The sequence below is a fragment of the Coffea arabica genome, chromosome 8c, assembly GCF_036785885.1.
Source record: "Coffea arabica cultivar ET-39 chromosome 8c, Coffea Arabica ET-39 HiFi, whole genome shotgun sequence".
Lineage (NCBI taxonomy): Eukaryota > Viridiplantae > Streptophyta > Magnoliopsida > Gentianales > Rubiaceae > Coffea > Coffea arabica.
Window position 1 is genome coordinate 12,519,308 of NC_092325.1, and position 14,052 is coordinate 12,533,359.

At 34.2% G+C, this 14,052-nt stretch overlaps 1 long non-coding RNA gene across 1 annotated transcript; it reads right to left on the minus strand.

Moving 5' to 3' along the window:
• Nucleotides 1-8,011: 8,011 nt before the first annotated feature.
• On the minus strand, nt 8,012-9,995 carry LOC140013276 (uncharacterized). The gene is made up of 3 exons (XR_011820355.1): nt 9,696-9,995; nt 8,433-8,512; nt 8,012-8,103 (listed from the first exon to the last, which is right to left on the minus strand). It is a non-coding gene; the product is annotated as an uncharacterized lncRNA (long non-coding RNA).
• Between the last annotated feature and the right edge of the window lie 4,057 nt (nt 9,996-14,052).

Below are 14,052 nucleotides of genomic sequence, written 5' to 3' on the forward strand. Positions count from 1 at the left end.
AAAAGAGAGGACAAAATACTCAAGAAAATCCTAAACCACTCCTCTTTATTTGGTAAGAGTAAGTAAACATTTGGAGTTTCCAATTGAAGAAGGATCATGTTTTTAAGATGGAAAAACGGTCATAGTATTATACAAGTTCAAATAGAACTTAGCTTTCGGGCGAAAATTTGGGCAGCATGCCCTTTGTGTTTACCTAATTTTCCAGCCATTTATGGCTTCATGATTTTTTCTCAGCCAATCCCAAAGTCATGTACACCACAAACTCATCATAATAGCCATTTCATAGGCTCAAGACAATATAAGAACAAAAATTAAAGTAATAACAAGTGCGGAAATGCAATTTGACAAAAGACAGTTTTGACGGGTTCATGCATAACGGTCACAACCGGAGTTACACTTATCGGATTGGGATGAAACTTATGCCGTTTCGAAGCTAAGACACAGGGCTACAATGTTGAAGAAGGCCACTCAATCCAGTTTACCCTGTATCTAGGTCGAATTTATCAAAATGATCCCAGATTTTCTAGTTCAAGGTTTACTGTGGTAGTCTTGATTCATCCACTCTGATCTCAGCACACATAACTCCAAATCCAGTAATTTCAAAGCCATATGAAAACTAAGACAAATGTATACAATTCTCATGAAGATGACTCCGTCAGATTTACAATGCAATCTAGTCAAATTCCCACTTTACAGATTCAAAATCCAACTAGTCGGTTAATTAACCGCACTGCATTAAAATGACCATGTCCCAGTCTTCCGAGGTCCGTTTAAGACGTTCTTGGTGGCGTTGAAAATCTAATACAGGGTACTAAAACTTTCATGTTTTGACAATTGGCTAAATCTGAACGGATTATAGTGATCAAACACGACCAAAGAGACTGAACTGTCCACGCGGAATTCTGGAAAGTAACCTAGATCAGTGAGGGTATTTTCGTCTTTTCACAAGCTACGTTGCTCCGATTGAGCTGAAATTTTGTGGGCAACTATAAAATACTATTCTCTACAACTTTCATGTTTTGACCTAAGGCTAATTCGGCCTCTAACATGAAGAAACAAAACCGGACAGAAAGGGGAAAGAAATTTCCAGAAATCTGGAATTTTTGATTGTTAATGGAACCTTTCTTGATTTCTTGCTCCCATCATCACTACAACCACTTATCTAAGCTTAGATACAACATAGATCATCCATATAGCAAGTATAGACAGCACATACCTCAAAACAAAGCTTGCAAGAGTACCACCTCATTTCCTCTTGAAAATTTTAGCTTCCCTAGCTTCCCAAGATCACAATTCACACTTTAATCGGTTTAGAATTTGTTTCTTGCACTTGGATGGTGCAAATCAAGAAGAAATTTTGTTTTCTCTTGCTCTACCTTTCCTCTCTCTCCTAGCCCAGCTATGCAGCAGAAATTTGGGGAAGAATGAAGCTTAATTGGTCTTATAAGAAGACAAGAAGATTAGAACAAATTGTGTCCACAAGTTTAGCCAACACTTGGCTTGATTTCCACCACAAAATTTTCTCTTTCCTTTCTTGCACTTTAGCCCTTTAATTTCGGCCAAGATGTCATCATGAGAGAGGAGATATTTTGCTCCATTAGTAATAAACTTGTATGGCAAGAAAGTGGTAGTCAAGTGGTGGTTCAATCGGTAGTGCACGGTACACGTCGGTGTGACGCGTTTTCTCTTAAATCGCACGTACTAGGGTTTTTTTCTTCCAATTCACTAACTTTTTATCATTGTTTCTAATCACATATTATTTCTCACTTAAAAGTCACTCTTAAGCACCAAATTTGATCCTTACTCGGTACCGGATAATTATACTGCGGTTACACGAAAAAATCCGATTTCACCTTAAATTGAAAACGAATAGGAAAACCCTAATTTCCTATGGTCATTGGCACTTTTCTAGGGTGATTGAACTATGGATAACATGAAATAATAATTTTCAAATAATTTTCAAATAAAAGGGAATTTTGAGAAATATGTAAGGAATTTGCGAGTCCTTACAGAATGATGAAATGTCAAAACTGTCCGCAAAACTATACCTATGGCAAGGATATTTTTGTCATTTCACATGATACAGTACTCAGATTGAGCTGAAATTTTACAGGCAGCTATAAAACATCATTTTCCACAACTTTCATGTTTTGAGCTAAGCCCAATTCAGCCTCCATCATGGCCGAATGAAACTGGTCAGAACAGGGTAGTACAAAAACTTGAAGCTGGAATTAATGCATTCAAGTAATAATCTTCTTGTTCATGTAAAAAACCACTACTACCACTCCCTATCTAAGCTTATTCACATCATATTGTAGATAAATAACACTAATAAAAATAGAAAATTACAAACCCTAGCTGAAAATTATAAGTTAATAAGCCAAACCATGAAATCTTCCATACAATCCACCACAATCAAGCCATGCTTTGCTTAAATTGCAAAATAATAAAGAAACAAGGGAGGTTTCTAGCATAATACCTCAAAATCTCCCAAATAACTTGTGATAAAAGAACTTTCTTCCTTCCAAAAGTTCCACCACGCTCACCTCCAAGCTTTCCCAATGATTGATCGGAGTAGAATTAAGTTTTACGGTAATTTTCTCGAGAATCAAGCAAGCTCTCAAGTTGGAAAAATGGAAAATTTTCTCTCTTCTCTTTTTCCTCTCCTAAGTCACGACCATACATGAAGAAAATGAGGTGTTTTTGGTTCTATTTTACAAGATGAAGACTAAGGATAGTCTTGGTCAAGACCTTGGTTGGATTTTTGACAAATGGCTTAATCACAAATATTTCCACCAAAATATCTCTATTTTTCTTAGTCAATAATGGTGGCTGACTTAAGGGTTAATTAAGAGCTAATTAGCTCAACTAAAACTGTGAGGATTCACAAACAAAATTATTATTTTAAATTCCATTTCGAGCTTATTTAAATATTTAATTGCCCATCTATTCCGAATATTATTTTCTAACCTCTTTAGACCTAATTACATGGATTTATAGCTTCACCATACTTTTAAAGTGACTTGTTTTAAAATTTAATTTTTGGAAGCTCGTTAAGTGAAAATAGTGAATACGCGATTGGAGTCAATAATCGATTCGAGGATACAATAAGCTTGGAAAATTAGAGGCTTGCACAATGGTTTTAAAATAGGTGTTTTTGTGCTTAAGTAATCAAGTGATAGTTATTAGTACTATCGTTATAAGAATTTCTTGGAGATTTCACTTTATCGCGCTTAAATTGGAAATACGCGTTGTCACACGCGCGATTTAATTGAGAGACTTTAGACCCTTATTTTGGGACAATTAAGAGTGAATAATATTTATATGAATATAAGTACATTAAAGGTTTAGTGCACTAGTGAAATAAACTCGAGAGGAATCGAGCACAAAATGCGTGCGTGTGCGCGAGGGAGAGTTGACTTTTGGACAAACACATGGGCCACACATTAAAGCTTCTTTTGGAAGCTTCATTTGATCAAACCACTCTTTCTCCTCACTCCAAGAACAGCCGGCCAAGGGAAGAAAAGAAACAACTCAAAGTTCTCCATTTTCCATCTTCATTTCTTCAACAAAACATCACCAAATCCTACCAAAATTTGACCACACTTAGCTCAACACTTGGAGATTACATCTAGCTAAGAAAAGGAGCTGCAATCCGTAGGTTTTCATGAGCTAAGGAGAGCCGAAATTTCTATCTTGAACATCAAAGCGAGTGAGTGACGATCAACTCTTCAATTCTTGTTTTATGGGAGCAGTAATGTACATTTAAACTCATGCATGCATGTGGGTAGCTTGTTTGTGATGACTTGCAAAAATTTATTATTTTAAAATCCATTCCGAGCTTATTTAAATATTTAATTGCCCATTTATTCCAAATATTATTTTTTAACCTCTTTAGACCTAATTACATGGAATTATAGCTTCGTTATATTTTTAAAGTGACTCGTTTCAAAATTTAATTTTTGGAAGCTCGTTAATTTAAAATAGTGAATACGCGATTGGAGTCAATAATCGATTCGAGGATACAATAAACTTGAAAAATTTGAGACTTGCAGGATGGACTTAAAATAGGTATTTTTATGTTTAAATACTCAAATGATAGTTATTAGTACTATCGTTATAAGAAATTTTTGGAGGATTCGCTTTATCGCGCTTAATTTGGAGATACGCGTTTTCATACGCGCGATTTAATTGAGGGACTTTAGATCCTTATTTTGGGACAATTAAGAGTAAATAATATTAATATGAATATGAGTGTATTAAAGGTTTAGTGCACAAGTGAAATAAACTCGAGAGGAATCGAGCACAAAACGAGCGCGTATACGTGCGAAGAAGAGTTGACTTTTGCACCAACTTGGGCCACACATTAAAGGTTCTTAAGAAAGCTTTATTTGATCAATACACTCTCTCTCTCCTAGTCTCTCTTGGCCAGCCATCAAGCAGCAAAAATAACCCAAGAACTCTTCAATTTTCCATCTCCAAATCTTGCACAAATCATCAACCAAATCAAACCAAAATTGAACTACACCTAGTTGAACACTTGGAGATTGTATCTAGCTAAAAAGGGGGAGCTTTTCACGGTTTATTTTGAAGCAAGGAGGGCCAAAATTTCTGTTCTTGCACACCAAGTGAAGTAGGTAACGATCAACTCTCAAATTCTTGTTTTATGGAAGTAGTAATGCACATCTAAACTCTTGCATGCATGTAGGTAGCATTATTTTGAGGAAAATTTGGTTGTGTGGGCTCTATGAACTCCCACCTTGGATATATGGACTGTTTTGTGATGTTTTGATGGTAATAATGTTTATTTAGTGCTTATATTGGTGGATTAATGTTGGGATATTGATGGAAACCCAAGGATGGTGCTATAGTCAAAAGTGACTATTTTGCCCCTGGTTTGTTCGACCACTTTTGTGCAAAATTTTGAGGTTCTAATGGGTTGTTTATGTTGTTTACATGTTATATTGGTTGTGTAAAAAGTTTCATTGAAAAAATAACTTGATTTGATCACCCAAATGTTGGATTTACGAAAGATTAGAAATCTGGAAACTAATCCCGTATTCACCCAGGCAGTGTTTTTGTTTCAGCTATATCTTTTTACTCCGATGTCAGAATTGAGTCCCGTTTGTGGCACTGGAAACTAGACATTCCCAGATTTCTATTGGTATAAAATACACTTTCTGGTTTCACTTGAGCATGCCAAATCATTCATTTGAAATCCATTGTCCTGTTTAATTGCTTCCTGGAAGGCAGCACATGAGTGGCAACTTGATGCTCACGAATGAGCTGGTTATGGATAGATTTTGAAAATGGTTTCTTCTGATAAAATATAACCTTATGAGTTTACTTTCTAATTCCATCAACCACGCTCAATTCCGAGTTGAATTGAGTGATTTATGATCGAAATTCAAAACTGACTTTGTGAACGAAAACAGTGTTTTGGACAGATTTGAAACTAACTATGGTTTGGGACTTGTTATCCGAAGCTTCTTAGCGTAAATCATCTATTGAATGTACCGTGAACATATTTTGGACATTTACTACAGGAATTAACCATGTTTGAGATGTTCCTTGACCAAATGTTTGGAAACGGCAAAACGGAAGTTCAAAGGCAGTTTAGCCTTAGAATTTCTTGGAATTTCAACGGTTTTGTTAACCCACTTTCTGTGCTTATTTCTCCATGAAATTTGGTAGAGGAACAACCCTTATATGGTAGTATTATACTGCTAATTTTAGTGTTATTCCGAGGCCGTTTCATGGTTCAAATAAATTTCCAAAGTTCATGACTTGATGTTGGAAAACCCTTGTTTAACAAGGAAATTTGGGTAATTTTGAGCTACCATATATTGGTGCTCGAAACTTCAATTCCCATTCCGCTTATTTTATTTTAAACCTTGTTTACAACTCTAATTGAGTTCCAAATTCCAAAGGCTGGTTCGCAATGGGTGAATTTTTCCGAATTTCCAAAGTTGGCCAAAAACCAACCCCGAAAGCTGTCCTCATGTTTAAAACAGCAAATTTGAGCCAATTTTTGAATTTTTTCCGTATGGAATCATGGGAAAGTGTATTCTATTAACTTTTAGCACCTTGGAAGAGGTTTCCAATGGTACCAAGTTTTCCAATTTTTGACTTGTAAAACGTGAGATACGATTTTTCTAATGTGTCATATCAAAACTAAAATTTTCCGAATTCCAAGGAAATGGAGTTTTTTGAGTACTCCTTATTCCTTCGATACTACTTGAACATTTTATACTTGATTTCCAAGATGAAAACTAAATTTCTCTTGTACTTTGAAACCCCACCTGAGAGCCTTGATTTAGGATAAATAAGGCTCGTTTCATGAGACTTTCTAAGATTGTACTATGGTATGATCTTCTTTAATAGTAGGGGTTTGTAAATGATAGTCTATTGTTAATTGCTCAGGCACACAAGAGGACCTTCAAGAGGATCCCACAGTGAACGCCTAAAGCTCCGAAGGACATTTCTTCCTCCACTACAAGAAAATTGGTCTTCAGTGACAAGCCATTTTTGTCACAAAAAAATAAAAAGTCGTCACTGATAACTTTTATTGACAACTTTCTAGTTGTCACAGAGTCGTCACTGAAGGCTCGTCGGTGAAAGTCGTCAGTGAATGGGACTGTTTTGTGACAACTGGTGTCGTCAGTAATTGTTATAATTTTAGTGATGACATAGTATCTTGTCAATGATGTACAAAGCAATGTCGTCACTAAAAGTGATCCATAATTGTCATTGGTATAGACTAATTACTGACAACTTTTGTTGTCACTAAACATTTTTTAATTCTATGACAACAGGTTGTTATTAATGGAAAATTCTGATTCAGTGATAACACTTTATCACCATGAAATTTGAAGATTTTCCTAGTACAATTATATCTATAAATGAAAAAAAAATGACAATGCTTGAGAATTAGCAAATGAACGCATCCATTACATTACGAAATACCAAAATATCATATCAAGCATTCAAATATCATAATGAAGTTCAACAACACCCTACAAATAGTTTGATAAGTGGTATTTAGCCTAAATTTCACATATAAGTCGAGGTAGCTTTACAAAACAAATCCAAGTCCCAAAAAAAAAAAAGTGTTGTCATGACATTTCCTAAGTATAAGATTTTCTTTATTGTCCTTGAGTCAATTAGCAACTCCTGCTGCTGATCTTCGAAAAAGCTAAAATGAGCAACATATCTGCAGTGAAGTACTGCAATTATTAGTAGGTCATAAGAAAAACTCGAGACAATAAAGATAACTAAAGAATTTGCAAGAAAATAAGCTAAATCATTCCTTTTAAGTATAATCTAGACAATGACTAAATAAGAGCAAAGTAAGAGATGAGCACTTGGAACATTAGAGCTCAAGAAACACTTCTTTTACTTTCACTACGTTATTAAGACCTCAAGAAACAGTTAATATGCTTATGCTAACCAAACAGTGATCCTTTTATGGCTTCATAGGCTCCATTTGTATGGTTCATTCTATAGATTATGTATAGCAACTTCAACTTCAAGTATTGAAAATGCATATTGTTTATCGCTAGACCAAATTTCAATGACAAATAAAATTTGACATATATAGATATTCTTAGCGCCCATTGGTAATATTTTAATGAATTTAATAATAAAATATTTGATGCATCTAATATTTTAGTGAAACTTTGTGAAAAAAAATGGAAAAGATGCTCCACTATAAATCGAAGCTTCTAACTATGAGGCGAACCAGTACATTCACTAACCAACCTACTTTCAATTTTCAAAAGTTCTAATAGCAAATATCACATGCTAGTAGCTTAAATAGCATAAAAGTAAGTAGTTATAAAGAAAAGTTTGCATAAGATGTGATGAAATACCAGATTATGAAATTTTTTTCTACTAGTTAGCTTAGAGACCACTTGTAGCTTGTTTATATGCAAATGTCTCCTAGAAACAAAGTGAAAATTGTCACTTTTACAGAAACTTTGTTGACATGACCCAACCATTTGAAACAAGTCTAACATAGATAGAAAGGAGTATATACTTACCCAAAAAAATCACAATAATTGGAAATTCCATAGCAAGGACCAATAGCATCAGCATAATAAGCTGCAAGACAATAACAAACCAATGATGTCCCTACGAAATGATACTGTGCATTATAAGCTCGAAGACAATGAATAAAATGGTAGCTGTAGTTCTTATAAGAAAATGTTTGCATATAAAACATATGTTTTCTTCTTTTAATTTTGATACTAATCTATACTTGTACCTAATAACGATACAACTACATATTCCAAGGACACTACATAATCGTCAAAACTTACATATTCATTCAGGTAGTCCATCACCAAATATGAAAAAAATGGTCGGAAGGAACTACTTATTCAATATAAACTGTAGAATTTGGACAATGAAAATCAAGCTTTGATTTATACCTTTGGCAAGGAAAATGCTGCCTACAGCTTATACCATAATCTTGAATATCATGATTTCCTCAAAAAAAAACTTAAAACACCTGCTTGTAACATAGTTAGCTATATAAGGCAATTAAAAGTAATATCAACAGAATAAAAGTAAAAACAATTGATTGAAAACTTCAAAAGTGTATTCCAGATTAATCACATGGTGAAAATTGGTAAACACTCCAGATAAGATAACCCAAGGTAGAACTTGGATAAATTTCCAATCAATTTCACTACTTTATGATGCACTGCTACCCACTAGAAACCTTCATTAAACAAGCAACTGGATATGATAACATGTGTGAATGTAACAAAAATCATAGAGAATGAAACCCATGCTGCATGTACCCTATTGTGTGAAATAATCTAGGTCCAAGTTTAAAAATGAAAGATTTTGATATTCTTGGGCAAGTATTTGGCTTTATAGCCAGATAATGAACATCTAACCAGACCCACAAAGAAGCTGAAAGGAGGCAAGAAGGTACGGAAGTGGGAACATATTGGGCACCTTTTTTTCTGATATCAATCACTACTAGAAACATATGCTGTTATGACAGCTCAAAGTATCCTTACACGTCCATTTGATGATGTTTCTACTCTAGTGATCTAATGAAAGTGTGAAAGTGTGATCCATTCTAACATTAAGATATGTAATAATGACACTTTCAAACGTCCCAATTAGTAACTCTATTGGCAATTAGAAGCATCATTATTTTTATGAATTATGACACTTGCAAATGTCAAGAAAGAGGTGTTAACCACTGACATGAGTTAAACTAAAATGACACCCATTAAGTGTGATATTTTTACACTTGTCATGAAACTTTTTATAGTGTAACTAGAATAAGATATTATGACACTTTTAATTGTTAATTTTTGTAAATAATTTGATAGTTGTGTATGACTGTTTTGCATCCATTCTTCATTTTACATTTCACACTGCAGATCCCAAATTCCAATTTTCATGACTATACCATAATATACATCCAGCTATCTCTATGTTATCAAGTCCGTACTCCTTAACTAACCATAAAACTTGAGAATTACGCCTCCCAATGCAAAAGATGTGCAATATATACAAATTTACCATGCGGCTTTTGTATTATATTTGAATTATGCTCCACTTCAGCAGCTAAAAGTTGTTCATAAGCAAGTCTCTAGAATCGGCATTACAGTCAGCCATGAACCTTTTATTGACTTCATTAGTTGCACATTGGGAGTTCAAATGTAACTTACCTAACTTTAAAAAAAGGCAATATAACTTTTCTCTTGCAATTTAAAGAAATCAGAACTTCACTTCCAAAACTGAAAAGCCTGCTATTAAAAAACATAAAAAATAATAAATTATTTCATTCATGTACCAAGACTTGATCTCTATTGGATGGAGTACAGAATGGACATAAGGTCGGTGATGGTGTAGAGAATGGACATGAGATTTTCTCTTGAAATTCCCATGACAATTTACCAAATTTCAACACAAAAAAAAAAGAGGGGAATTTTTTACATCAGAAAAAATTTCACTAAACCTTGCCATTTCCCAATTCCCTCTCCACCCAGCACCACTTAGCCCACTATTTTTCTCACTTGCAGCCACTCATAGCCATGTCTACATCATAATTACCTCTTAAATCTTTTCCACTCCTACCACTATAGCTAATTAAAACCTTCACCTTCGTCCCCAAACTCAACCTCAAACCCGTTTCCACCACCAACCCTACTGAAACCCTTTATCTTGCACAATAAAAAAAATAAAGTAATGGTATTCACAACTAAAATAATTCTAGTGGAGATGATTTCGCCCATAACTCAAACAATATCCAAAAAAATTGGGCACAAATTTTTGGCAAAAAAATAATTAGGGCAAAAAAAATTGGGGAAAAATCAGGGAGAAGAAGGAGAGACGTGAGATACCTTTTGTTGCAAAGAATTGGTGGAGTACTTCTTCTGTTCAACATCACAAAGATATGATCGATCTATGGAGAGAAGGAGGAGAATTGTTTTTTTGTTAATAGTTTCTGTCGAGGGAGTAAAGTGAGAGAGTGGGAGACCAATGGAGAGTAAAGCGGAGAGCTTTTCTATTGGGTTACAAAATATTTGCTTTCCAAATTTGACCCGCACCACATATTTTTCACATACTTTGTTTATTTAGTTTCAGTGAAATATCGGTTCACTGAGTTCCCCAAAATTTCAATCAAGTTTTTTAGTTGAAGTATAATTTTACTAATACATTATTAATTGCTACCTTTTAACATTTTTGTCAAAAAAATTCATAATGTGAGTCAAGTTTTTGTTAAATTAATACAAGTGGTAAATGTACTTTTGTTCAACATCAAATAGTTCAATTTTTTTGGTAATAACTTTAAATATTTTTTTGTTGAATAACTTCAAATAATTCACACAGGTGTTAAAACTTTATATCACTTCCTGAAAATTGCAAAACTAAATTACTATATCTTACTTTTAATTTAGTCTAGTAGTACCATAGGTCTTTAGTTATGGAAAATTCTACTTTAAATAACATGTGACTTATATGACCGACATAAACTAAAAGATGGTTCACCCCCTAATTTTTAGGAATTCCCATATATTTGTGTCTATTGGTTTGTATATAGTGTTTTTTAAAGTCAGTTATTTTAAATGAACTCTTTAGTTATTTTATACTGATAAGCCATGTATGTTGCCGGTTAATTTTGTTTGAAGTTATTGCACTACTAATTTGCAAAACAAACCTAGGTTGCCATTAATTTTTAGTAGATTTTAAATAGAGCATATTCAATTAACAAAACACATTTTAAATAGCGCACATTCAATTAACATCCAATACAAAACTTCACTATTAATCCATTATCTTCAAATAAGAAAAAAATGCACAATTAAACTATTACATAAAGTGTATTAGTTAATTAACTATGGAGTTTAGGATTTATCCACTTTGATAACTAGTTCAATTTGAAAACTCTTATTTATATTCATATCAAATTAACTAATAATCATTCTAAGTTAAGTAGTCACAAGTTTATTTACACTAATGAATTTTTTATTTTTTAATTATTTTTATTCTAATGAAGTTATTACATGTACAAGAAAATTAAACTAATAAGGAGGCTCATAAGTATATAACACCAATTTCCGTCCACCAAACATTCCCCTACCGGGCCCGAACTCCATTCAGGAACAGTAATGGTAATACTCGAGCATACCGGAATCAAGAGTTTCAATACCCAAAGATTCCCAAAACAGACTACCGTGGTTCGTTATCTCATCGACCAGGCCCTTGCCGGCCCGACTTGAATAACTAGCCACAGGTGTTGAGCTCAGAGGTCACAGAAAGGTCGTTGGATACCAGCCTCCAAACGACGTCCGAACAGATTCAGATACAGTTAACAGATTATACACAGTAAATAGGCATATGGACAGACAAGAGAATGAGTGTGATAAAGTACACCCTCGTCTCAAACTGAATAAACAGATAGTGCAGTCATTTAAATAGCAGATTGCAGGAGCAGAAACCAAGTTAAACAGTAAATGAGAGGAGTGGTACACTCACTGGTTCAAGTACAGATACTTCAAACGTTTTCACTTCAAACTGGCTTTAATCGCCAAGAAACCCTAAAATCATCAAAGTAAAATGATTGAAGGTTTCACATCCAAAATCGAGTAAACGGAATGTACAAGTGAGGCTCGACTACATGTCGTATGTCTTTCCAGGTTAAGTACTAGTACAAAAGAATAAATTATGACTTTTGAGCAAAAAGATAACAGTTGGTCCTAGGATTACAAACAACCCCCAAAATCCCTCATGTACTAAGATCAACTCAATTGAAGGAATCGTGTAGCCTTAAAATTTTGGGCAGCATGCCCTCTGTATTTACCTATTTTCCCCAACCACTTATGGCTTCATTATTTTCCTCAATCAATCCCAAAGTCATATGCAATATAAATTAATCACAACAGCCGTTCAATAGGCTTAAAGTCATTCAAGTACAAAATTTAGCTAGGAAAATGACCGGAAATGAAAGTTAAGCCCTAAAACCCAAAAACAGTTTTGACGTCGTTTAGCGTATTGGACACAACTGGCTCTACGATTATCGGATGGATGTGAAATATACACCATTTTGAAGCTAAAATAAAGGGCTACAATGTTGAACAAGGCAACTCAGTCCAGTTTACAATGTATCTAGGCCAAATTTACCAAAACAACCCCAGGTTTTCCAGTTCGAAATTTACTATGGCAGTCCTGATTCATTCGATCATATCTCATCACATACGACTCCAATTCAAGTGATTCCAAATCCATCTGAAAGCTAAGATACAAAGCTATAATTCTTAAGAAGACATTGACAACCAAATCAGAAGTATTCCCATACAAACTAACCAATTACAGAAGCTGATTATCAGTTTCGGACAGAAACAGGGTAGCAGGGGTATTTCGGTCTTTTCATAGGCTACGTTGCTCCGATTGGGCTGAAATTTTGAAAGAAACTATAAAATATCATTCTATACAACTTTTATGTTTTAAGCCAAGGCTAATTCGGCCTCTAACTAGGGGATACAGTACTGGGCAGAATGGGGTTAATTAAACCCTAATTCCGAAATTTCCTTTCAAAGCGGAAATTTTCCGCAAATAGCCACAATTTACGCACTATAGCTTCATTCTAAACCATTCCCAACCATCATCCATGGCCACACAATATTAAACATATAAAAGCAGAAAAATCATGAATAATTAGAAAAAATTCACCAATCTCAACCAAAATCATGAAATAGCCCACAAAATCACCTCTTAGACTACCACAAGCCACTAATTAAACATCATTAGATATTAAAGAGAGGTTCCTTACCTACTCACCTTATCAACTAAAGAAAGGAGACAACTTAGCACCTTAATCTTCCAAACCACTTCACTAATCACCTCACAATCACTAAACTAAGGGTTTTTATGGAAAAAATTCAAGATTAATCGATTGGTTTGTTGGATTGAGCAAGGTTGGAGCAAGAAATTTGAGAGATTTTTCCTTTCTTTTCTCTTGAAGATATTCGGCCATAAGAATGAAGAAAATGATGAATTGTTGGTCAATTTTGGTTAGGTAAAGGTAAGTAAGATGGTCAAAGTCAAGAATAAACCACAAGGTGACACTTGTCACTCTTATTTAATGCAACTCTATCCTTTTGTCTCTCCAATGATAATCCATCTAGGTAACTTCTAATTATCTCTTCACACCTAATAAATTAAACCCGGTATACACAACTTAACCTAATTGGCTGAATTTTATCAAACTTACCACACTAGTGGGTCCCACATCCGGTATACACTCTTAAAACCTTATAAACTAACTTATACTAGAAAAAATGATTTCAAAACCATCTTTACTCATAAAAATTATTTTTACAATTTTTCGAATAAATAAAATGTGAAAAAATGTGTAATTAGAAGAAAATAAAACCTAGCAATTAAGAAAATTACGGGTTCTCACACTCTCTTCCCCTTAAAGAAATTTCGTTCTCGAAATTTTCTTATCAACGGAATCTTTCAAAATCTAAGGTACCCAACGGATCGTACCTTCTACGTCCTCAGACGAGTCAGGGACCTGAT